The sequence below is a fragment of the Rhinolophus sinicus genome, chromosome 17 (genome assembly GCF_057876585.1).
Source record: "Rhinolophus sinicus isolate RSI-liver-muscle chromosome 17, RSI-T2T, whole genome shotgun sequence".
NCBI classification, from domain to species: domain Eukaryota; kingdom Metazoa; phylum Chordata; class Mammalia; order Chiroptera; family Rhinolophidae; genus Rhinolophus; species Rhinolophus sinicus.
The window spans coordinates 112,756,852-112,782,690 of record NC_142517.1 but is presented as its reverse complement, the minus strand read 5'-3'; the positions used below and the strand labels follow the sequence as shown (position 1 = coordinate 112,782,690).

The 25,839-nt window shown below is 42.1% G+C and overlaps 1 pseudogene; it reads right to left on the bottom strand.

Annotated features, from left to right (window-relative positions):
• Window positions 1-3,772: 3,772 nt before the first annotated feature.
• On the bottom strand, window positions 3,773-25,839 carry LOC109438224 (heterogeneous nuclear ribonucleoprotein A1-like; annotated as a pseudogene).

Below are 25,839 nucleotides of genomic sequence, written 5' to 3'. Positions count from 1 at the left end.
ACCACATGTTACGCCACAAAACGAGTCTTGATAAATTTAAGAAAATTGAAATCATACCAATTGTCTTCTCTGACCACAGTGCTATGAAATTAGAAAAGAACTACAAGAAAAAAAAACTGGAAGGTACACCAATTCATGGAGGCTGAATAACATGTTACTAAATAATGAATGGGTCAACCATGAGATCAAGGAAGAAATCAAAAGATATCTCGAGACAAACGAAAATGAAAACACGACGACCCAAAATTGATGGGATGCAATGAAAGCAGTCCTAAGAGGGAAATTCATAGCATTGCAGGCCTACCTAAAGAAACAAGGAAAATCACTAATCAACAGTTTATCTTCACACTTAAGGGATCTGGAAAAAGAACAGCAAAATAAGCCCAAAGAGAGTACAAGGAAGGAGATAAATAAAGATCACAGTGGAAATAAATGAAATGGAAACCAGAAAAACAATACAAAAGATCAATGAATCCAAGAGTTGGTTTTCAGAGAAGATAAACAAAATCGACATAACTTCTGCAAGACTCATTTAAAAAAAGTGAGAGAGGACCCAAATTAATAAAATCAGAAATGAAAGAGGAGAAGTGACAACAGATACCACAGAAATACAACAAATTTTAAGAAATTGCTATGTGCAACTATGCGCCAACATTTTGACAATCTGGAAGAAATGAACAATTTTCTAGAAGCATACAACCTTCCAAGGCTAACTCAAGAAGAAACGGAAAACCTGAATAGACTGATTACCACCAGGGAAATTGAATCAGTAATCAACAATCTAACAACAAACAAAAGCCCTGGACCAGATGGCTTTACAGGTGAGTTTTACAAACATTCAAAAAAGAATTATCACCTATTCTCCTCAAGCTCTTCCAAAAAATCCAGAAGGAGGGAAGGCTCCCAAACACTTTTTATGAGGCCACTATCACCCTGATCCCCAAATCAAACAAAGACACTACAAAAAAAGAAAACTACAGGCTGGTATCTCTAATGAACATAGATGCAAAAATCCTCAACAAAATATTAGTGAACAGAATTCAGCAATACATTAAAAAGATCATACACCATGATCAAGTGGGATTCATCCCTGGTATGCAAGGGTGGTTCAACACCCGCAAATCAATTAATGTGATACACCACATTAAGAAAATGAAAAATAAAAACCATATGATCATATCAATAGATGCAGAAAAAGCATTTGACAAAATCCAGCAGCCATTTATGATAAAAACCCTTAAGAAAGTGGGAATAGAGGGATCATATCTCAACATAATAAAGGCCATATATGATAAACCCACAGCTAACATCATACTCAATGGGGAAAAGCTAAAACCATTTCCCTTAAGATCAGGAAAAAGGCAAGGTTGCCCACTTTCTCCACTTTTATTCAACATAGTGCTGGAAGTTCTAGCCACAGCAATCAGACAAGAAAAAGAAATAAAAGGCATCCAAATTGGTAAGGAGGAAGTAAAATTGTCATTATATGCAGATGACGTTATACTATATAGAGAGAACCCTAAAGACTCCACCAAGAAACTATTAGAGCTGATAAATGAATTTAGTAAAGTAGCAGGATACAAAATTAATGTTCAGAAATCAGTTACATTTGTATATACCAATAATAAAATATCAGAAGGAGAAATTAAGAAAGTATCCCATTTACAATTGCTTCAAAAACTATAAAATGCCTGGGAATTAATTTAACCAAAGAAGTAAAAGATCTGTATTCAGAAAATTATAAGACACTGAAGAAAGAAATGAAAGAAGATACAAATAGATGGAAACACATTCCATGTTAATGGATAGGAAGAATGAATATAGTTAAAATGTCCACACTGCCTAAGGCAATATACATATTCAACGCAATTCCTATCAAACTACCAAGGACTTTTTGCACAGAAATAGAACATATAATCCTAAAATTTATATAGAACCATGAAAGACCCTGAATAGCCTCAGCAATCTTGAGAAATAAGAACAAAGTGGGAGGTATAACGATACCTGACATCAAGTTATACTACAAGGCTACAGTGATCAAAACAGCATGGTACTGGCCTAAAAACAGACACACAGATCAATGGAACAGAGTTGAGAGCCCAGAAATAAATCCATGCCTATATGGTCATTTAATCTACGACAATGGAAGCAAGTAAAAACAGTCTATTCAATAAATGGTGCTGGGAAACCTGGACAGACACATGCAAAAAAAATGAAGCTGGACGACCTCCTTACACCATATACAAAAATAAATTCAAAATGGCTTAAAGACTTAAATGTAAGATCTGAAACTATAAAATTCCTAGAAGAAAATATAGGAAGAAACTTTACAGACATTACCCGGAGTAAGATTTTTACTGATATATCCCCTCGGGCAAGGGAAGTAAGAGAAAAAATAAACATGTGGGATTACATCAAACTAAAAAGTTTTTTCACAGCAAAGGAAACCATCAATAAAACAAAAAGGGATCCTACTGAATGGGAGAAGATATTTGCCAATTATATATCCGGTAAGGGGTTAATATCCCAAATTTATTAAAAAAAAACTCACTCAATTCAACTCCAAAAAAACAAACAACCCAATTAAAAAATGGGCAGAGGACATGAAGAGACATTTTTCTAAAAAGGACATACAGATGGCAAACAGACATATGAAAAAATGTTCAACCTCACTAACCATCAGAGAAATGCAAATAAAAACCACAATGAGATACCACCTCACCCTAGTCAAAATGGCTATCATCAATAAATCAACAAACAACAAATGCTGGTGAGGATGTGGAGAAAAGGGAAACCTTGTGCACTGTTGGTGGGATTGCAGATTGGTGCAGCCACTATGGAAAACAGTACAGAGGTATCTCAAAAATCTGAAAATGGAACTACTGTATGATCCAGCAATTCCACTCCTAGGTATCTATCTGGAGAAATCCAAAACTCTAATTCAAAAAAATTTATGCACCCCTATGTTTATTGCAGCACTATATACAATAGCCAAGACATGGAAACAACCGAAATGCCCATCGGTAGATGACTGGATTAAGAAACTGTGGTACATTTATACAGTGGAATATAATGCATCCATAAAAAAGAAAGAAATCTTACCATTTGCAACAACATGGATGGACCTAGAGAACATTATGTTAAGTGAAATAAGTCAGACAGAGAAAGACAAATACCATATGATCTCACTTATATGTAGACTCTAAAGAAAGAATAAATGAATGAACTAATCAGAAAGTTTCAGAGACATAGAGGAAAAACTGAGGTTTGCTAGATGGGAGGGGGGGATGAGGGGGAAGGTGAGGGGATTAGAAAGCACAGTCAGTAACCACAAAATTGCCAAGGGGATACGAAAGTTAATTTTGGGAATGTAATCAATAATGTTGTAAAGATTTTGTAGGGTATCTGATGGACACTTGGCTCGTTAGGGAGACCACCTCAGGGAAGATGTAGATGCCTGATCACTGCACTGTACACCTGAAGCTGAAGCTGAACAATAACGAAAGTCAACTATAAGTTTATATACATGTATGTATATAGTAACAAGAAGTGGATTACAGTATTAGGAATAGAGACAGTGGAAATGTAATGGCTGTGTGGGATGTTAGAGGTATAGTAGATGGGGGAGGGGGGTTATCACTGTGTGAGGGATATAAATGATAAATGTCTAACTATTACATTGTTTTGTGCACCTGAAACTAATAAAAAAAAAAAACTTTCTGCCACTGCCATAGCTATTGTTGCTGCTGGAACCACCATAGCTACCTTGGTTTCATGGTTTGGCAAAGGATTGGCCTCCACCACCATAGAGGCCAGAGCCTCTGCTTCCAAAGTTTCCTTCTTTCATGGGTCCAAAATTTGAAGATTGATAGTTGTAATTGCCAAAATAATTGTAGCTTCTGCCACCTCCAAAACTGTTTCCATCATTGCCAAATCCATTATCGCCTCCCCCACTGCCACCATATCCTCCACCACGACTGCCACCAAAGCCACCTCGACCATGGAAGTTTCCTCCATGACCAAAGTTGTCATTCTCACCAAAACCTCCTCCTCGACCACTACCAAAGTTTCCAGAACCACTCTGACTGAATGAAGCATTAGCCATTTCTTGCTTGAATAGGGCTTTCCTTACTTCACAATTGCGGCCATTCAAAGCACGGTATTTCTGAATGACAGCCTTGTCAACAGAGTCGTGGTCATCACGTGTTACAAAGCAGAGCCTCTCTTCTTGCCACTGCCTTGGTCAGTCATGATATCAGTCATTTCAATTTTCCCAAATCGTTCAAAATAATCTCTTAGATGATGTTCTTCAGAGTCTTCTTTAATTCCACCCACAAAAATCTTTTCCACAGGGAAATGGGCACCGGGTCTTTGAGAATCTTCTCTTGAGACAGCCTCTTGGTTCCACAACTCTTCCATCCACCTCGTGTAGCCTTGCATTCATGGCTGCACCCACCTCCTCCACATTGGCATAGGTGACAAACCCAAAGCCTCTGGAGCACGTGGTGTTTGGATCTCTCACCACAGTCTGTGAGCATTCCCCACTACTCAGAATGGTTCCTCAGACTCTCATCAGTTGTTTCAAAGCTCAAACCTCTGATGAAGAGCTTCTGCAACTGTTAGGACAGCTCTTTGGGAGACTCTGACTTAGACATGACGAGTATGGGTGGAGAGGTTTTAAGGATGCTGACTCGGCAGCCTCCACCAACAGAAAGGCCTCAAAACATTTTTTAAAATAGCAGGTTTATTGATATGTAATTCACATGCCAACTGCTGATCAACAAAAGGAAACAAACTACAGATACATGAAACAACACGGATGAATCTTAGAAACATGCTGAGTGAAAGAAGTAAGGGGTACGTGTGTATAATTCAATTTATATGACATCCTAGAACAGGCAAAACTAATATTTAGTGATAGAAATTACATCAGTGGTTGCTTGGAGCAGAGATGGGGGTCAATTGATAGCAAAAATGTGGAGGTGGGGCATGTATTTTGGGGGTGGGGTGATCGAATTGTTCTTTGTCTTGATTGTGGTAGTGTTTACATGGCTATACAGATATCAAAAGTTGAAGAAGTGTATAGTAAAACATGTGAATTTTACTGCATGTAAATTATACTGTAATAAAAATTATTTTTCATTAAAAAAAGCAAAAAAAAAAAAAGCTCACAAAGAAACCATTTCTTATTTTCATTGATCTTTTGTATTTTTTTGTCTCTAGTTCATTTATTTCTGCTATGACCTTTATTATTTCCTTCCTTGTACTCACTTTGGGCGTATTTTGCTGTACTTTTTCCAGTTTCCTTAGTGTAAAGATAGACTGTTGACTTGAGGTTTTTCTTGTTTCTTTAGGTAGGCCTGCATTTCAATGAATTTCCCTCTTAAGACTGTTCTGCTGTGTCCCATAGATTTGGGGTCATTGTTTTTTCATTTTTGTTTGTCTCAAGTGTCTTTTGATTTCTTCCTTGATCTCATTGTTGACCCATTCATTATTTAGTAGCATGTTATTCAGTTTCCATGTGTTTGTATGTTTTCCAGTTTTTTTCTTGTAATTGACTTCTAGTTTCATAGCACTGCAGTCAGAGAAGATGCTTGATATGATTTCAATTTTCTTAAATTTATTGAGACTTGTTTTGTGGTCTATCTTGGAAAATGTTCCATGTGCACTTGAGAAGCACGTGTATTCTGCAGCTTTGGGGTGAAATGCTCTGAAAATATCAATTAAATGTATCTGGTCTGATGTGTCATTTAAGGCCACTGTTTCTGTATTGATTTTCTGTCTGGAAGATCTGTCCATTGTTGTCAGAGGTGTGTTGAAGTCCCCTACTGTGATAGTGTTACTGTTGATCTCTGACTTTATGTCAGTCAATATCTGTTTTATATATTTAGGTGCTCCTATGTTGGGTGCATAGATGTTTACTAGGGTTATGTCCTCTTGTTGGATGGATTCCTTTATTATTATGTGGTGCCCTTCTTTGTATTTTATTATAATCTTCATTTTAAAGTCTATATTGTCCTATATAAATGTTGCTATCTCAGCTTTTTTCTCATTTCCATTTGCATGAAATATCTTATTCCATCCCTTTACTTTCAGCCTGTGTAGTCTTTTGATCTGAGGTGAGTCTCTTGTAAACAACACATACATGGGTCTTGTTCCCTTATCTATTCAGCCACCCTATGTCTTTTGATTGAAGCATTTAATCCATTTACATTTAAAGTGCTTATTGATAGGTACATAGCTATTGCCATTTTATTACTCATATTTCTAGTCTTCATTAGTTAATTTTCTCATTTCTTCTACTTAAAAAAAATCCCTTTTAACATTTCCTGCAATACTGGCTTGGTGGTAATGAATTCCTTTAGCTTATTCTTTTCTTGGAAGCTCTTTGTCTCTTCATCAATTTTAAATGATAGCCTTGCTGGGTAGAGTAATCTTGGTTGTAGGCCTTCGTTTTCAATCACATTGAATATTTCCTGCCACTCCCTTCTGGCCTGGATGGGCACTAGCTGTGCTAGGGTACTAGCTGGGAGGGGTGGAGTTCAAGTGAGTCACAAGATGTGACTTGTGGTTTCTACAACATTAATGCATATTCAGATCTTGTGCCAGTACCCGGCCTGTGACCACCTTGTACAGTGCCCCAAGGACACTGCAGGCAGCCTCCACCTCTGGCTGGCAGATTCCTGAGAACTGCCCACATGTAGTTGTGGTGCAGATTTTGGGTCACTGCTCTCCACCAAAATCTCTCCAGGCCATTGCCGGTTGTCTGCTCCTGTAAAAAACTTCCTCCAGGGCTTGTGGGGGTGGGTCCAGTCACCCAGGCACCCAGAGTGACCCTGGCAATGCAGTTGTAGGTGGGCAGGGTGGGGTTACAGGGAACTAAAGGGTATGGTCAGTGATTTCTACAAATTCAGTGTAGTCTCAGCTCCTGGACCCGTGCTGCGCCCACAACCACCCCAAAAAACAAAACAACAAAAACAAATACACACACACAAAAAACAAACAAAAATAAAAACAAGAAAACAAAATAAACATACAGAAAAAATAACAACAACAACAAAACAGAAAAAAGGAAAAAAAAAACTGCTAAGTCCTGCCACCAGTCTATGCTGCAGCACAGGTTTTGGCTTAACGCCCTCCAGCAAACGTTTCCAGGGGCACCACAGCCTCTCTGCCTGCTTTAATCAGCACATAGCCCATAGGGTGGGGCCAGCCACCCAGCAGTAAAGAGTTTCCCAGGCCCCATAGCACCAGCTGTGCAGAGGGCGGGGACCCAGGGAGTCACTGAGGCAGTGCGTATGCTGAATTCCACCAGACCAATGCAGTCCCTGACTTGGCCCTGTGGGGGAGGGCTTAACCTTGAAAATATGGCCTCCTCTGTAGGCCACACGTGTGCAGACTCCACAGGGACAACAATGGCCCTAGTCCCTCCAGCTCCCACGCCAAATGCACTCAGTTCAGTCCTTTCCCACACATACCTGGGCCTCCCGAGCTGCGACTCCCTCTGCCGGAGACCAGGTGGGTGCCCGCCAACGAGCAACTCCATGTGCCAGCTCTACAAGGGGGTGTCTGGGTTTCCAGCCACCTTCGGCCCCACCAGGAAGGGCAGACAGAGTCCTTGCTGATTTTCACTACCAGATGCTGTGGAAATTCCTCTTCCCAGCACAGGACCCCTGGGCTGGGGAGCCTGGCGTGGGGCTGGTGGGTCCGCCCTCTTCAGGGGTGGTGTCTGCCACCGAGGTGTCCCTCCCAGCATTCAACCTCTCTCTGTGGGTTTGGGGTCAGCCTGTTTCGGTTCTCTGCCCCTCCTGCCACTCTCAACATGGCCTCTTCTTTAAATTGTTAGTATAGGGGCTCTGTTCAGCTAGTGTTCAGATGCATCTTGAGGTTGATTTTTCTATCATTTATTTGTAATTTTGGTGTGATCCTGGGAGGCAGTAAGCATAGTATTTATCTGATGTGACATTTTTGCAGTCTGCTGATCTTTGGTAAAGTAGCAAATATCATTAATGGATAAAGGATAGTCTTCTTAATAAATTGTTCTGGAACAACTGAACATCCACATGAAAAAAAAAAAAAGAATCTAGACACAGATGTTTCATGAAAGGGCCACAAATGCAAACAGGTCTCCAAAGGTTGAAGGAGCTAAGAGATCAAAAATAAGGCAGACAAGTCCAGCTTGTCGGTTAATGAGTTTAGCAGGAGACTTATGTACAGAAACACTGTCTTGGGCAACCGCAAGATGGTCAGACCTCTGTGATTCCACCCCAAGATTATGTGTTATATAGCTAAAGCAGTGGGCATATGTCTTGGGAAAGAAATGTGGGGGTAATCAGAAGGACCAGTTTCTGGAAGGGTCTGGATCATTTTATGCATCAGAGTGGGTTAAGAGACAGATAACATCAAGGACGCCTCACTCCAGAGGCAAAACTAAAGGGAATTATGTGATAAGGATAGAGCTCTCATGTATATTCCAAGACGCAGGACAGGAGCCAAGGGTCCAGGTTCACTCAGAGGTCAAGATGGTGTCATAGTTTCAAGATGGAGTTATCTTTGTTCCACACACAAACCATACATCTTTCACAAAAATGAACTCAAAATGGATTATAGACATAAATTAAAGCTAATTTAGGAGAACATCTAGGTGACTCTGGGTTTGGCAATGGCTTTTAAAATACAACACCAAAAGCACCATCCATGAAAAAAATAATAGCCTATACTTCATTAAAAACTGCTCTGCAGGGCTGGCCCAGTGGCTCAGGCGGTTGGAACTACGTGCTCCTAACTCTGAAGGCTGCCGGTTTGATTCCCACATGGGCCAGTGGGCTCTCAACCATAAGGCTGCCAGTTCAATTCCTCGAGTCCCGCAAGGGATGGTGGGCTGCGCCCCCTGCAACTAGTAACGGCAACTGGACCTGGAGCTGAGCTGTGCCCTCCACAACTAAGACTGAAAGGACAACAACTTGAAGCTGAACAGCACCCTCCACAACTAAGATTGAAAGGACAACAAATTGACTTGGAAAAAAGTCCTGGAAGTACACACTGTTCCCCCAATAAAGTCCTGTTCCCCTTCCCCAATAAAATCTTTAAAAAAAAAGACTGTGTTGCAAAACCACTGCTAAGAGAATGAAAAGACAAGCCACAGATTGAGAAAAAGTTTTGCAAAATGCACATTTAACAGGTATCCAAACTACTCTAAGTCCTCACTTAATGTCTACAGGTTCTGCAACTTTAAGTGAAACAATATATAATGACACCAATTTTACCATAGACTAATTGATATAAACAAGAATTAAGTTCCTAGGGGGGACGGGTAGCTCAGTTTGTTAGAGCGCGAGCTCTGGGCAACGGGCTGCCAGTTCAATTCCCACATGGGTCAGTGAGCTGTGCCCTCCGCAACTAAAATGAAGTCAATGAGCTGCCGCTCAGCTCCCAGGTGGCCAGATGGCTCAGTTGGCTGGAGCACGGGCTCTCAACCACAAGGTTGCCGGTTCGACTCCTCGACTCCCCCAAGGGATGATGGGCTGCACCCCCTGCAACTAACAACATCAACTGAACCTGGAGCTGAGCTGCACCCTCCACAACTAAGACTGAAAGGACAACAACTTGAAGCTGAACGGCACCCTCCACAACTAAGATTGAAAGGACAACAACTTGACTTGGAAAAAAGTCCTGGAAGTACACACTGTTCCCCAATAAAGTCCTGTTCCCCTTCCCCAATAAAATATTTTAAAAAAGAATTAACTTCCTACAGCTTATAGTCAACATTTTAACAAAACGACGTTGAATGAAATGACATTATTTGAGGACCTGCTGTATACAAAAAAGAAAAAAAAATTCTTAAAACTCAACAATAAGAAATGAATAACTTATTGGACAGTGATTGGACACAGGAGATGACAGAATCAGAAGAAAGACCAATAGAAACTATTCAGATCAGAGTGCTGGGGGAAATCATGGACTAGGAAGCAGGGCACCTGGGTGGCAGGCGTGGCTCTGCCACCAACTTGCTGTGGGACCTGGGTTTTCTTGTCTTTCAAAGGACAGACAGTTGAGTGCAATGCCCCAGGGGAGTAAGGTGACTGGCCTCCAAACAGCACAGATTCTCTGGAGCCAAACCACACAGTAACTCCCACGCAGCTCCAGCACACATACTGTATCTCAAGAGAGCTGTTATCCCTCCCTCCTAGGTCTCACTTTGTAATAGTACCAGAACTGTGTTTGTGGAGAACACACAATAGGGACGTGTCAGCCATTAAGACCTTGTGTACCCGTGGTTGGCCCCATTCAGCTCCCGTCTATGCCAGAACCAGGGGACACCTGCACCTGCCCCCCCAACCCTGCCCAGTTATTCACTCTGCTGAGGTTTCTCCAGGACAGACATTTACTAAAGGTCCTTGCCTGGGGTCAGATAGATTTGGGGCAGACCCTCATTCTCTCCACACTCACTCTGCATTTAGAAGATAGCTTAACCTCTCTGAGCGTCAGTTTCCTCATCTGGGTGAAAGGTATGTCTTAAAATCACCCAGAGGATTAAATCAAACAAGCATGAAGGGACCTCGAGCAGCCCCTGGCCCTTAGCACATGTCCATGTCAGCAGACGTAATTTAAAATAAAAATGATACTAAACCACAAAATAAACGCAATAAATGCATCAAAATTCTGACTTTCAATGATGACTACTTCCAATGCCTTTTTTTTTCTTGACAGGTTCTTTTAAAACGTATTTCTCCCACTGCTTTAGTGCCCTACGTGCTTGCTGGTTGGGCCCCAACAGGCGAGAAACCGCCTACTGTGTGATATCTGAGCAGAGAGAGCAGGTCCTGTCAGCTGCCTGCCCCTCCACATCCAGTCCTGGCGAAGCCTCTTGCAGCCCCCAGTGGGCAAGCAGGGTGGGGCTCAGGGAGCCAGTCCCCTGGGGCTGCAGCCAGGGCCAGGCCTAGCCCAGCTCCTGTGCAAAGGGAGCCAAAGGACAAGGCTGAAGGTGGGCAATGATTGAGAGCCCGGTCCTGCCACTGCCCAACCATAGACAACTCCTCTCTCTCACCTACAACCTGGCTCCACGTCACAGAGGACAGAACAGGAACTTCAGAGCCTCCCATACTCCCACATGGACTCCTCCAGCAGGGATAACTTCGGGAGTCCCTCTGGACATCTTTCCTCCTTGTCAAAAGTGAGAGAGTGTGCAGTGCCTCCCCCACAGCCTCGGGTTGCTGTGAGAAGACTGGCATCACATAGTAAGTCAGTGGCAGTGAAGGTGTTCTGTGCAGCGATTCAGCCCTGCCCTCGGCCTGAGGCCTCCCCTGTGACAGCCCTGGGGGCTGGCCAGCTGTCTCACCCCTGGGCCATCTCTTTGCTTAGCCTCCCCTTGGACTTGGCCACCTATTCTCAGACTTTTGCCCACCAGCTCCTTCTCCTTTGGCATTCACCCTGGTCCTCTTTGCTTCACTTTAGTCAGTAGTTTCCCATAAGTCCTTCTACCCCATGTCTCCTCCAGGTTAGGCTAGGTGGAGATCCCCTCAGGAGGCAGACCCCAACACCTGGCCCCAGCGGCCCCAGCACAGGGCTCTCTGTGCATTGCTGGCTTTCCCTGCAGAACGGAGATCTTCCACTTTGATAGATGACTTACTTCAGCCTGCACTGAGCCCTCCCTCTGAGCAGGTTTCAGTTTCTGTCACCATCATTCCTGGCCTTTGCATGAAGGGTAAGGAAAGAAGGAGGGGGAGGAGCTTACCAGTGCCCTTACCTTCAGGCCACGGCACGCTTTTCTTTTGTCTGACCCTCACAACTGGTTGGGATAAAGTGAATATGAACCCATGTTCTTAGACAAGGAAAGGAAGATTCAGGAAGGCCAGGCAGCAAACCTGAGGCCACCAACTGGAAAATGACCATGACACCAAATATAAAATGAGCTGGGCAGCTTTTGTCTTTTTTGTTCATTTTTGGAAGCAAACTTGTTTAAGATGGGAACTCACTGTTTTTGAAAAGTTTGGTAGAACTCATATACATACACAGAACAAAAAGTAGCTGAGGCTTTTGAGGGGGGTAGGAATGGCTTTCACCCCCACTTCCATTTTCTGCTTCCATCGATATTGCTATTTTGTGCTTTTTTAGGAATGTATCTCACCTACATTTTTAAACTTTTTATTAGCTTATAATAAAATAGTTTATAATTCCCTTTCTTTTCATTCTTTTTCTTTTAATCTGTGTTTTCCACTTTTATCCTTGCTAGAGGTTTGACTTTTGTTAATCTTTTCTTTTTTCTTTTTTCAGAATTAACTTTTTTTTTTAAATTGGGGAATCTTGGGGAAAAGTGTGTTTTTCCAGGGCCCATCAGCTCCAAGTCGTTGTCCTTCAATCTAATGGTAGAGGGCACAGTTCAGCTCCAGTCCAGTTGCCGTTTTCGTTTCTGCTTTTTTTTTTTTTTTTAATTAAAGTTTATTGGGGTGACAATTGTTAGTAAAGTTACATAGACTTCAGGTGTACAATTCTGTATTACATCATCTATAAATCACATTGTGTGTTCACCACCCAGAGTCAGTTGTTCCATCACCATATATTTGATCCCTTTTACCCTCATCAACCACCCCCCTCCCCACTTACCCTCTGGTAACCACTAAACTGTTGTCTGTGTCTATGAGTATTTCTTTCTCATTTGTTTGTCTTGTTCTTTTGTTGTTTTTGGTTTATATACCACATATCAGTGAAATCATATGGTTCTCTGCTTTTTTCTGTCTGACTTATTTCGCTTAGCATTATAATCTCAAGTACCACCCATGTTGTCACAAATGGTCCTATTTAATCTTTTCTTACCACCAAATAGTATTCCATTGTGTATATATACCACAACTTCTTTATCCATTCGTCTATCAAAGGACATTTTGGTTGTTTCCATGTCTTGGCCACCGTAAATAAAGCTGCAATGAGCATTGGAGCACACGTGTCTTTATGGATAAATGTTTTCAGATTTTTTGGGTAGATACCCAGGAGAGGGATTGCTGGGTCATATGGTAATTCTAGTCTTAATTTTTTGAGGAACCTCCACACTGCCTTCCATAACGGCTGCACCAATCTGCATTCCCACCAACAGTGTATGAGGTTTCCTTTTTCTCCACAGCCTCTCCAACACTTGTTACTATTTGTCTTGTTGATGATAGCCATTCTAACTGGGGTGAGGTGATAGCTCATTGTGGTTTACATTTGCATTTCTCTGATGATTAGTGATGTTGAGCATTTTTTCATATGTCTATTTGCCATTTGTGTGTCCTCTTTGGAGAAATGTCTCTTCAGGTCCTCTGCCCGTTTTTCAATTGGGTTGTTTGTTTTTTTGTTGTTGAGTTGCATGAGTTCCTTGTATATTTTGTATATTAGCCCCTTATCGGAGGCACTGCTTGCAAAAATCATCTCCCATTCAGTTGGTTGCCTCTTTATTTTGTTGGTGGTTTCTTTTGCAGTGCAGAAGCTTTTACGTTTGAAATAGTCCCATTAATTTATTTTAGCTTTTCCTTCCCTTGCCTTTGAAGTCATATTCATGAAATGCTATTTGAACCCAAGGTCCATAAGTTTAGTACCTATGTTTTCTTCTATGCAGTTTATTGTTTCGGGTCTTATGCTTAAGTCTTTGATCCATTTTGAATTAATTTTGGTACATGGTGACAGATAGCAGTCTGGTTTCATTCTTTTGCACACGTGGCTTTCCAATTCTGCCAGCACAATTTATTGAAAAGGCTGTCTTTTCCCCATTGTATGTTTTTTGCTTCTTTGTCAAAAATTATCTGTCCATATTTATGTGGTTTTACTTCTGCATTCTCAATTCTATTCCATTGATCTATTTGTCTGTTTTTCTGCCAATACCATGCTATTTTGATTATTGTAGGCCTGTAGTACAAGCTAAAGTCAGGGAGTGTGATACCTCCAGCATTGTTCTTTTTTCTTAAGATTGCTTTGACTATTCAGGGTCTTTTGTGGTTCCAAACAAATCTGATGATTTTTTGTTCTATTTCTTTAAAATATGCCATTGGGATTTTGATGGGGATTGCATTGAATCTGTATATTGCTTTGGGTAATATGGCCATTTTAACGTTGTTGATTCTTCCAATCCATGAGCATGGAATGTCTTTCCATTTCTTTGTGTCTTCTTCAGTTTCTTTTAAAAATGTCTTATAGTTTTCAGCATCTAGGTCTTTCACAAACTTGGTTAAGTTTATTCCTGGGTATTTTACTCTTTTTGCTGCAATTGCAAAAGGAATTGTTTTTTTGTATTTCTTTTTCTGAGATTTCATTGTTAGTATATAGGAATGCAATGGACTTTTGTGCGTTGATTTTGCAGCCAGAAACTTTACTGTATTCGTTGATTGTTTCTAATAGCTTTTTGGTGGAGTCTTTAGGTTTTTCTATATTTAGCATCATGTCATCTGCAAAGAGTGACAATTTAACTTCTTCATTCCCAATTTGGATGCCTTTTATTTCTTTCTCTTGCCTGATAGCTCTGGCGCGGACTATGTTGAAAAGCAGAGGTGGAAAGCAGAGGTGATAGGGGACAGCCCTGTCATGCTCCTGAATGTAGAGCAAAGGGCTTCAGTTTTTCACCATTAATTATGAGATTAGCTGAGGTCATATATGGTCATATATGGCCTTTATTATGTTAAGGTATTTTCCTTCTATATCTATTTTATTAAGTGTTTTAGTCATAAATGGATGTTGTAGCTTGTCAAATGCTTTTTCTGCATCAATTGATATAATCATGATTTTTGTCCTTTATTTTGTTTATGTGATGTATCACATTGATGGATTTGCGTATGTTGAACCATCCTTGTGCCCCGGGGATGAACCCCACTTGGTGGTGATGAATAATCTTTTTAATGCATAGTTGTATTCGATTTGCTAGAATTTTGTTCAGGATTTTTGCATCTGTATTCATCAGAGAAGTTCGTCTGTAGTTTTCTTTTTTTGTGTTGTCCTTACCAGGTTTTGGTATCGGGGTAATTTGGCTTCATAAAATGAGTTAGGGAGTACTCTCTCTTCTTCAATTTTTTTGAAGAGTTTGAGCAGGATTGGTATTACATCTCTTTGAAGGTTTGGTAGAATTCACTAGTGAAGCCATCTAGTCCTGGACTTTTGCTTTGGGAAGGTTTTGGATCACTGATTCAATTTCGTTACTGGTGATCGGTCTGTTTAGATTTTCCATTTCTTCATGGTTCAGCCTAGGAAGGCTATATGTTTCAAAGAACTTGTCCATTTCTTCTAGGTTATTGAATTTGGTGGCATATACTCCTTCATAGTATTCTTGGATGGTCCTTTCTATTTCTGTGGCATCAGTGATAACTTCTCCTTTTTCATTTCTGATTTTGTTTATTAGTGTCTTCTCTCTTTTTATATTAGTGAGTCTAGCCACGGGTTTGTCAATTTTGTTAATCTTTTCAAAGAACCATCTCTTTGTCACATTAATTTTTTTCTATTGTCTTTTTGTTCTCGCTTTCATTTAGCTCTGCTCTGATTTTTATTATTTCCTTTCTTCTGCTGACCTTGGGTTTCATTTGTTCTTCTTTTCCTAGTTCTTTAAGGTGTAACGTGGGGTTATTTTTTTGAGATTTTTCTTATTTATTGAGATAGGCCTGTAATGATATAAATTTTCCTCTTAAAACTACTTTTGCTGCATCCCAAAAATTTTGGTAGGATGTATTTTCATTGTCATTTCTTTCTATGCATCTTTTGATCTCTCCTCTAATTTCTTGTTTGACCTGGTCGTTCTTTAAAAGTGTGTTATTTAATCTCCACGTATTTGTGGTTTTTCCTGCTTTCTTTTTACAGTTGATATCCAATTTCAAAGCCTTGTGATCAGAAAATATTCTTGGAATGATTTCACTCTTTTTAATTTTGCTGAGGCTCGTTTTATGTCCCAATATATGGTCTATCCTTGAGAATGTTCCATGTACACAAGAAAAAAATGTATAGTCTGATGTTTTAGGATGAAGTGCTCCATAAATGTCAATTTTGTCCATTTCATCTAATATGTCATTTAGGGCTGCTATTTTGTTATTTATTTACTGTTTGGATGATCTAGCCATAGCTGTCAATGATGTATTTAGGTCCCCTAGTATAACAGTGTTTTGGTCAATTTCTCCCTTTAGTTCTGTTAGTAGTTGCTTGGTATATTTTGGTGCCCCCTGATTAGGGATATAAATATTGATCACTGTTATGTCTTCTTCTTGTATAATCCCCTTTATCATTATGAAATGTCCATCTTTCTCTCCTGTTACCCTTTTCACCCTGAAGTCTGTTTCATCAGATATCAGTATGGCTACACCTGATTTCCCTGGATACCATTTGCTTGGAGTGTCAATTTCCACCCTTTCAGTCATCAAAATGGTGGCGTGAGGTGAGCCTCTGTAAATCTCCCCTGGAATTTACAACAAATCAAACAACAATAACTCCACAAAGGACTCCCTGCACAGTAGACAAGCAAAACAAAGAGTCTCACTGCTGAATTCACCTAAAGGTGGGCAAATCACGCAAGCAGGGGAGGAGGGAAGGGAGAAGTGTGGAGACAGAGTCCTGCAGGCGCAGGATGCAGACCTAGCTCAGTGCTCCGAGCTTGCTGCATCCTGGAGCTACCGCAGCTGCAGGAGAGGGACGAACTTGGACTGTTTAGGGCTCCATTTATAGCCCACAGGGCTGAGGGAACAGCATATAACAAGGCTGAACCAATGCTCACCAAAGAGACCTCGGAGCAAAGACTGAGGGAAGAAGACTGAAAACAGTGGTTTAAACCATCACTGCCACAGAGAACGGAAGGCTTAAGCACTGAGACTAGCTGCCCCCTCCCTACCCTCCTAGAGCTCGCCCCGCCCCCACCTAGCCGGTGCTAGAAGCGGAACAGTAGTAGTACAGATCAAAAGAACAGAATATTTGCTGTTCTGAGAACTGTGGACCGCAGACACAGATTTGCAGCCCAGCTAGTTCCAGCAAAGGGAGAGAGCTGTGGAAGCAGGACTGGCTGTGGTGGTGGTCGCCATCATTGCTCTGGGCCACCTCTCACAGCTCACCCTACCCCTGTCCCCACCTATCTGGGCAGATCCCTGCAGGAGTAAACAGAACTGCTGAAACACACTTAATCTGGTGCAGGAAGAGATTTGTAACTTCAAAAGCTCTCCACATCCCCAGAGGGATGCGGCGCCCTATGACCCAGGTGAACTGTTCACAAAGGAGAAGCCCGTTTTCCAGGGAATACCCCCATTGTGTGAGAAGCTCGAATAGTGCAGAGAAAACATAGCACTACCGGGTGAGAGAGGGAAAAAGGCTGCAGTTGGAGAGAAAATAAAACATTCTACCAACAAGTACTGGAAAACAAAAAAAAGACCTCTTCCTATCAACCAGTTGCAGAACCCACTCCTATAGCTGTCTAGGAAGAGAAATAATAAATCATTAATTGCCATGAATAACCAAGGGAACAAGACAGCTCAGAAAGAAAGTGAAAAGTCTCCAGAAAATGAAGTTAAAGATATGGAAATATGTGACTTAAATGACAGAATTCAAGATTGCAGTTCTGAAAAAACTCAACGAGATGCAAGGAAATACAGAAAGGCAGTTTAATGAACTCAGAAACACAATCAAAGAACAACATGAGCATTTTACCAAAGAGATTGAAATTTTTAAAAAGAACCAAATAGAATTTCTGGAGATTAAGAACTCAATAGAAGAAACTAAGAATGAAATAGTCAGCTTAGGAAGAAGAGTTGACCACATGGAGGAAAGAATCAGTGACATCGAAGATAGAAACCTGGAAATGACATGGATGGAAGAAGAAAGAGACTTGAGACTTAAAAGAAATGAAAGATCTCTACAAGAACTTTCTGACTCCATCAGAAAGAGCAATATAAAAATAATGGGCATACCAGAAGGAGAAGAACAGAGAGTATATTCAAACAAATAGTCAATGAGAACTTTCCAAACTTGTGGAAAGAACTGGATCCTTGAATAGAAGAAGCAAATAGAACACCTAATTACCTCAACCCCAACAGGCCTTCTCCAAGGCACATTGTATTGAAGCTGTCAAAAATCAACGACAAAGAAAGAATCCTCAAGGCAGCCAGGGTAAGGAAGATGGTAACTTATAAAGGAAAGCCCATTAGAATATCATCAGATTTCTCAGCAGAAACTCTACAAGCCAGGAGGGAATGGAACCAAATATTCAAACTATTGAAAGAGAGAAATTATGAGCCAAGAATAACATACCTGGCAAAGATATCCTTTAGATATGAAGGAGGAATAAAGACCTTTCCAGACATACAGAAGCTGAGAAAATTTTCCAACACATGACCTGTTCTACAAGAAATACTAAAGGAGGCTATTCGACCACCATCAATAGGGACAATTTGTGGCAACCAAAACATAAAAAGGGGGAGAGTAGAGGCATGAACTGGAATATGGGAATGGAGAATGTAAGCATGCTGAAGAAAATGGAATACTCTAAAATCAAACTTTCTTTTACATAAACTTAATGGTAACCACTCAAAAACAATCCAGAACTGAAATATATACTGTAACAAAAGAAGAAACAGGGGGAAACAGCACAGAATACCACCACACAGAAATAATAGACCACAACAAAATGGCTCAAAATGGAAGGAAAAGCTAAAATAAACGAATGGGACTATATCAAACTTAAAAGCTTCTGCACAGCAAAAGAAACCATTAACAAAATAAAGAGGCAACCAACTGAATGGGAGAAGATTTTTGCAAGGGGTGCCTCCGATAAGGGGCTAATATCCAAAACATACAAGGAACTCACGCAACTCAACAACACAAAAACAAACAACTCAATTGAAAAATGGGCAGAGGACCTGAAGAGGCATTTCTCCAAGAGGACATACAAGTGGCAAATAGAAAGATGAAAAAAATACTCAACATCACTCATCATCAGAGAAATGCAAATAAAGACCACAGTGAAATATCACCTCACCCCAGTTAGAATGGCTATCATCAACAAGACAAATAGTAACAAGTGTTGGAGACGTTGTGGAGAAAAAGGAAACCTCATACACTGTTGGTGGGAATGCAGACTGGTGCAGCCGCTATGGAAGGCAGTGTGGAGCTTCCTGAAAAAATTAAAAATAGCATTACCGTATGACCCAGCAATCCCTCACCTAGGTATCTACCCAAAAAATCTGAAAACATTTATAGATAAAGACACGTGTGCTCCAATGTTCATTGCAGCTTTATTTACGGTGGCCAAGACATGGAAACAACCAAAATGTCCTTCGATAGATGAATGGATAAAGAAGTTGTGGTATATATACACTATGGAATACTATTCAGCGGTAAGAAAAAATTAAATAGGACCATTTGTGACAACATCGATGGATCTTGAGAATATAATGCTAAGCGAAATAAGTCAGACAGAAAAGCAGAGAACCACATGATTTCACTGATATGTGGTACATGAACCAAAAACAACAAAAGAACCAGACAAACAAATGAGAAACAAAAACTCATAGACACAGACAATAGTTTAGTGGTTACCAGAGGGGAAGGGGGAAGGGGGTGGTAGATGAGGGTAAGGTGGATCAAATATATGGTGATGGAAGGAGAACTGACTCTGTGTGGTGAACACACAATGGGATTTACAGATGATGTAAAAGAAAATGTATACCTGAAATCTATGTAACTTTACTAACAATTGTCACCCTAATAAACTTTCATTAAAAAAAAAGTTTCCACCCTTTCACTTTGAGTCTATGCTTGTCCTTGTAGCTGAGATGTGTGTCTTGGAGGCAGCATATTGTTGGGTTTACTTTTTTGATCCAATCTGCTACTCTGTGCCTTTTTATTGGTGAGTTCAGTCCATTTACATTTAGGGTGATTATTGATATGTGAGGATCTCCTATCATTCTATCTTTAGTTTTCTGGTAAGACTGTGTCTCCATTGTTTCTTTGCCATTTTGTTGTGGTCCATTATTTCTGTGTGGTGGTATTCTATGATGTTTCCCTCTCTTTCTTCTTTTATTACAGTATATATTTCAGTTCTGGATTTTTTTTGAGTGGTTACCATTAAGTTTATATTTGATAAAAGAAAGTATGATATTTAGAGTATTCCATTTTTTTCAGCACGCTTACTTTCTCCATTTCCATACTCTGGTTCAGGCCTTTACTCTCTCCCCCTTTTACGTTTTGGTTGCCACAAATTGTACCGGTTGATGGTGGTCGAATAGCCTCCTTTAGTATTTCTTGTAGTGCAGGTCATATATTAGAAAATTCCCTCAGCTTCTGTATGTCTGGAAAGGTCTTTATTCCTCCTTCATATTTAAAGGATATCTTTGCTGGGCATATTATATTATTCTTGGCTCATAATTTCTCTCTTTCAATAGTTTGAATATTTTATTCCACTCCCTCCTGGCTTGTAGAGTTTCTGCTGAAAAATCTGATGATATTCTAATGGGCTTTCCTTTGTAGGTTACCATCTTCTTTTCCCTGGCTGCCTTGAGGATTCTTTCTTTGTTGTTGATTTCTGATAGCTTCAATACAATGTGCCTTGGAGAAGGCCTGTTGGGGTTGAGGTAATTAGGTGTTCTATTTGCTTCTTGGATTTGAGGATACAGTTTTTTCCACAAGTTTGGGAAGTTCTCTTTGACTATTTGTTTGAATATGCTCTCTGTTCCCTTCTCTCTTTCTTCTCGTATGCCCATTATTTTTATATTGCTCTTTCTGATGGAGTCAGAAAGTTCTTATAGAGTTCCTTCATTTCTTTTAAGTCTCAAGTCTCTTTCTTCTTCCATCCGTGTCATTTCCTGGATTCTATCTTCAATGTCACTGATTCTTTCCTCCATCTGGTCAACTCTACTACCTAAGCTGGCTATTTCATTCTTAGTTTCTTCTATTGAGTTCTTAATCTCCAGAAATTCTATTTGGTTCTTTTTTAAAATTTTAATCTCATTGGTAAAATGTTCATATTGTTCTTTGATCATGTTTCTGAGTTCATTAAACTGCCTGTCTGTGTTTTCTTCCATCTCGTTGAGTTTTTTAAGAACTGTAATTTGAATTCTCTGTCATTTAAGTCACATATTTCCATATCTTTAAGTTCATTTTCTGGAGACTTTTCATTCTCTATGTAAGCTGTCTTGTTGCCTGGGTTGTTCATGGCAATTACTGATTTATTATTTCTCTTCCTAGACATCTACAGGAGTGCCTTCTACAAAAGATTGATAGGAAAAGGTCTTTCTTTTGTTTTCCAGTACATGTTGGGAGAATGTTTTATTTTCTCTCCAACTGTAGCCTTTTATTCTCTCTCACACTGTAGTGTTATGTTTTCTCTGCACTATTCCAGTTTCTCACACAATGGGGGGATTCCCTGGAAGACGGTCTTCTCCTTTGTGAACAGTTCACCTGGGTCATAGGGCGCCGCATCCCTCTGGGGATGCGGAGAGCTTTTGAAGTTACAAATCTCTTCCTGCACCAGATTAAGTGTGTTTCAGCAGTTCTGTTTACTCCTGCAGGGATCTGCCCAGATAGGTGGGGACAGGGGTGGGGTGAGTTGTGAGAGGTGGCCCAGAGCAATGGCGGCGACCACCACCGCAGCCAGTTCTCTTTCCACAGCTCCCTCCCCTTTCCCAGAACTACTTGGGCTGTGAATCTGTGTCTGCGGTCCACAGTTCTCAGAATAACAAATATTCTGTTCTTTTGATCTGACACTGCTAGTGTTCTGCTTCTAGCACCGGGCAGGTGGGGGCGGGGTGAGCTCTGGGAGGGTAGGGAAGGGGCAGCTAGTCTCAGTGCCTAAGGCTTCCGTTCTCTGCTCTGCAGTGAGGGCTTAAACCACCGTTTTCAGCCTTCTTCCCTCAGTCTTTGCTCCGAGGTCTCTGCCATGAGTGTTGGGTTCAGCCGTGTTATATGCTGTCCCCCCAGCCCTGTGGAGCCCTGGCGGAGCCCTAGCAGTCCGAGTTCTTCCCTCTCCCGCAGCTGCGGTAGTTCCGGGAAGCAGCGAGCTCGGCGCACTGAGCTAGGTCTGCGTCCTGCGCCCTCGCGGTTTTATCTCTGCACTTCTCCCTTCCCTCCTCCCCTGCTTGCGTGATTTGTCCACCTTTAGGTGACTTCAGTAGTGGGCCTCTTCGTCTTGCCTGTCTGCTTTGCAGGGAGTCCTTTGTGGAGTTATAGTTGTTCAATTTGTTGTAAATTCCAAGGGAGATTTCCAGAGGTTTCCCTCACGCCACCATTTTTATGATCTCACCTTCAGTTGCCGTTTTCAATCATTAGTTGCGGGGGGGGGGGGGTGAAGCCCACCATCCTATGCAGGAATTGAATCGGCAATCTTGTTGTTGAGAGCTTGCACTGTAACCAACTGAGCCATCCGGCTGCCCCTCAGAAGCTCAGCGTCAGCTCATTGTCCTCAATCTAGTTGTGGAGGGCGCAGCTCTCCAGCCCATATGGGAATTGAACCGGCAACCCTGTTGAGAACTCGTGCTCTAACCAACTGAGCCATCCAGCCACCCCTGTTAATCTTTTCAATGCAATTGTTTTAGTTTTGTTTCTTGTATCCATTTCATCATTTCCCTTTTTGTTGTTATACTGATTTCTAACCCCATCCTTTTTGTTTCTTTGGGTTTGTTACTTTTTCTAGCTACTTAAGTAGAATTCTTATGTCACTTGTTATATTAGCTAGCTTGGGCTGCTGTAACCAAGCACCACAAACCAGTTGCTTTAACACTAGAAATGTATTGTCTCACAGTCTGGAGTCTATAAGTCCCAGACCAAGATGTGGGTAGGGTTGGTTTCTTCTGTTGGTTGTGAGGGAGAATCTGTTCTAGGCCCCTTTCCTAGCTTCTGGTGGTTTGCTGGCCATCTTTGGTGTTCTGTGGCTTGGAGATACATCACCTGACCCCTGACTACATGTTCACCTGTTATTCTCCCTGGGTGTTCAGATCAGTTTCCCTCTCGGTGTGTCTATGTTTAAATTTCCCCTTTTATAAGAACACCAGTCATATTAAAGGCTCACCCTACTCCTGTATTATCTCATCTTAACTAATTACATCTGCAGTGACCCTACTTCCAAATAAGGTCACCTTCTGAGGTTCTGGGGCTTAGGACTTCAACATATAAATTTGAGGCGGATATAGTTCAACCCATAACACTTTGTGATAGTTAATTTTATGTATCTACTTGGCTGGGCCACAGTGCCCAGATATTTGGTTAAGCACTATTCTGGGTGTTTTCTGTGAGGGCATTTTTGGATTAGATTAACATTTAAATTGATAGAGTGAGTCAAGCAGATAATTACCCTCATAATGTGGGTGGACCTCATCCAATCAGTTGAAGGCCTTAATGGAATAAAGACTGCCCTCCCCTGAGCAAGAAGGAATTCTGCCAGCAGACAGCCTTTGGACTAGAACTTCAGTTCCTCTGGGAGACTCCAGCCTGTCAGTCTATCCCCTCAGACCTTGGGCTAGCCAAGCCCCCACAACTGTGTGAGCCAATTCCTCAAGATAATCTCTAATGTATACAGAGGGTGCCAAAAAATGTATACACATTTTAAGAATGGAAAAAACTGTACTAAAATTTTAATATTTAATATATACTGGTAACAAAAGATGAATACAAGTCATGTGTATACATATTTTTGGCACCCCCAGTATATCATATATACACTGATAATTCTGTTTCTCTGAATAACCCTCATTAATCCTGTGGGGACAGAGCCCCAAAGACCAGTTTCCAGGCTCTTGGCCTCACATAAAAAGGTGCTGGCTCAGGTAGTAAATGGCCATCAACTGTGATTGAATGGCCATCAGCTGTAACCAGTGAGCCATTGGCCACTAACATAACTGCAGTGGCTATGCTAGCAAAACAAGGGGGGCTAGCAAGAAGATGGTGGCTGAGCCTGCAAGCGGTGCAGTGAGAGTTACGAACAGTGTGGCTCCTGCTTCCTGTGTCTCCAACCCAGTCACCAGCGAGAATATAGTGGTGTGACTCCCCCATCTATGGCTCCGTGGGTGTTCCTTTTTGGCCTCACCGTATCCTGTGTTCTTATGTGGGGAGCGGGAGCAGAGACCCTGCATGCCACCCTGCACGACAAATACACATTTGCTTTTAACTTTTTTTGTCTTTTTATTTTTATTTTTTTATTGGGGAATATCGGGAAACAGTGTGTTTTTCCAGGACCCATCAGCTCTGTCATGCGGGAGACCCTGCTCGCTGCGCCATTTGTCGTGCGGGGCGGCCTGCGGGGTCTCTGCTCCCGCTCCCCATACAAGAACGCAGGACATGGTGAGGCCAAAAAGGAACACCCACGGAGCCATAGGTAGGGGAGTCATACCACTATATTCTCTCTGGCGGCACTATACTCTCTCTGGAGGCTGGATCCCACACTGTCCGCAAACCGCCATCCACGCTTGCCAGCCCAGCCGCCATCTTCTTGCTAGCCCCCATTCTTTCTCTCTTCTCCTCTCTCCTCCGTAGCCGCAGCAGTTATATTAGTGGCTAATTGGCTAACTGGCTACAGCTGACAGCCATCTACTACCCGAGCCAGCACTCCTCCACGTGAGGCCGAGAGCCTGTAAATTACTTTCTGGGGCTCTGCCCCCACAAGCTCCAAGTCAAGTCATTGTTTTCAATCTAGTTGTGGAGGGCGCAGCTCACTGGCCCATGTGGGAATCAAACCGGCAATGTTGGTGTCATGTGGGGTGGCCTGCAGGGTCTCTAGTCCTGCTCCTCACATAAGAACCCAGGATATGGTGAGGCCAAAAAGGAACACCCACGGAGCCATAGATAGTGGAGTCACACCACTATAGTCTCGCTGGCAGCTGGGTTGGAGAAACAGGAAACAGGAGCCACACGATCCACAACCCCCACTCTGCCACTTGCTAGCTCAGCCACCGTCTTCTTGCTAGCCCCCATACTCTGCGAGCGTAGCCAGAGAAGTTATATTAGTGGCCAATGGCTCATTGGTTACAGCTGATAGCCAACTAGCCACAGCTGATGGCCATCCAATCACAGTTGATGGCCATTTACTACCCGAATGAGCAACTTTCTATGTGAGGGCAAGAGCCTGGAAACTGCACTCCTGGCTCTGTCCCCACACTCCACCCCTACAGGGTCTTGCCTCACAAACTATGCAACAAGCATCTTCCACGAGGGGCCCTGTGCGAGGAACCTGGAGGTGAATGCAATATCCTGGACACAGCTAGGCTCTCTGAGCACAGCCAGGGTTTCTCAGGGCACCACCAGTTCTTCTAGGCACATCCAAACTTCCTGGGCTTCTTAGGGTACCACCTGTCTCCCCGAGCACAGTCAGGGTCTCTCAGGGCACTGCCACTCTCTCTGGGCCTCTCAGGGTACCCTGCTGGAACAACAGCGGCTCACAGTCAAGGTGCTTACATATTCTCAATGGTGGCCGGTCAAGACACAAAAGCAAACATCCGTCAGTTCCACTACATGGTGGTATGTTCCCAAGCAAACAGTCAAGCTGTCCATTAAATTAGGGATAGAAAGCAATTCCCCATAGTCCACAGTCATTCGCCAGGGCTGTCCTGGGGGTGAGGGACGACCTGGACCTCACCCTCATCTCCCACGGAGGACTCAGCAAGTGTTTCCTCCTGGGACTACAAGTCTTCATCAGGCTGCCTCAGCAAGCACTTCCCAGCCAACAGGGCCGCAACGACCTTCGCTTTCTCCGGCCTATGCTGGTTGGGGAACTGTCCACATCTTCCCACCCCTCCACGGTGGTCCAGGTCTCCGGCAGCTGCTCCTCCTGGTCTTCCTGAGACTGAGTGTTCATACGCACAAACTGCTCCACCGTCCTTCCGGGAGCTTTGGCCGGCACCGTACCTTGCTCACTGCGCGATTTGTCAT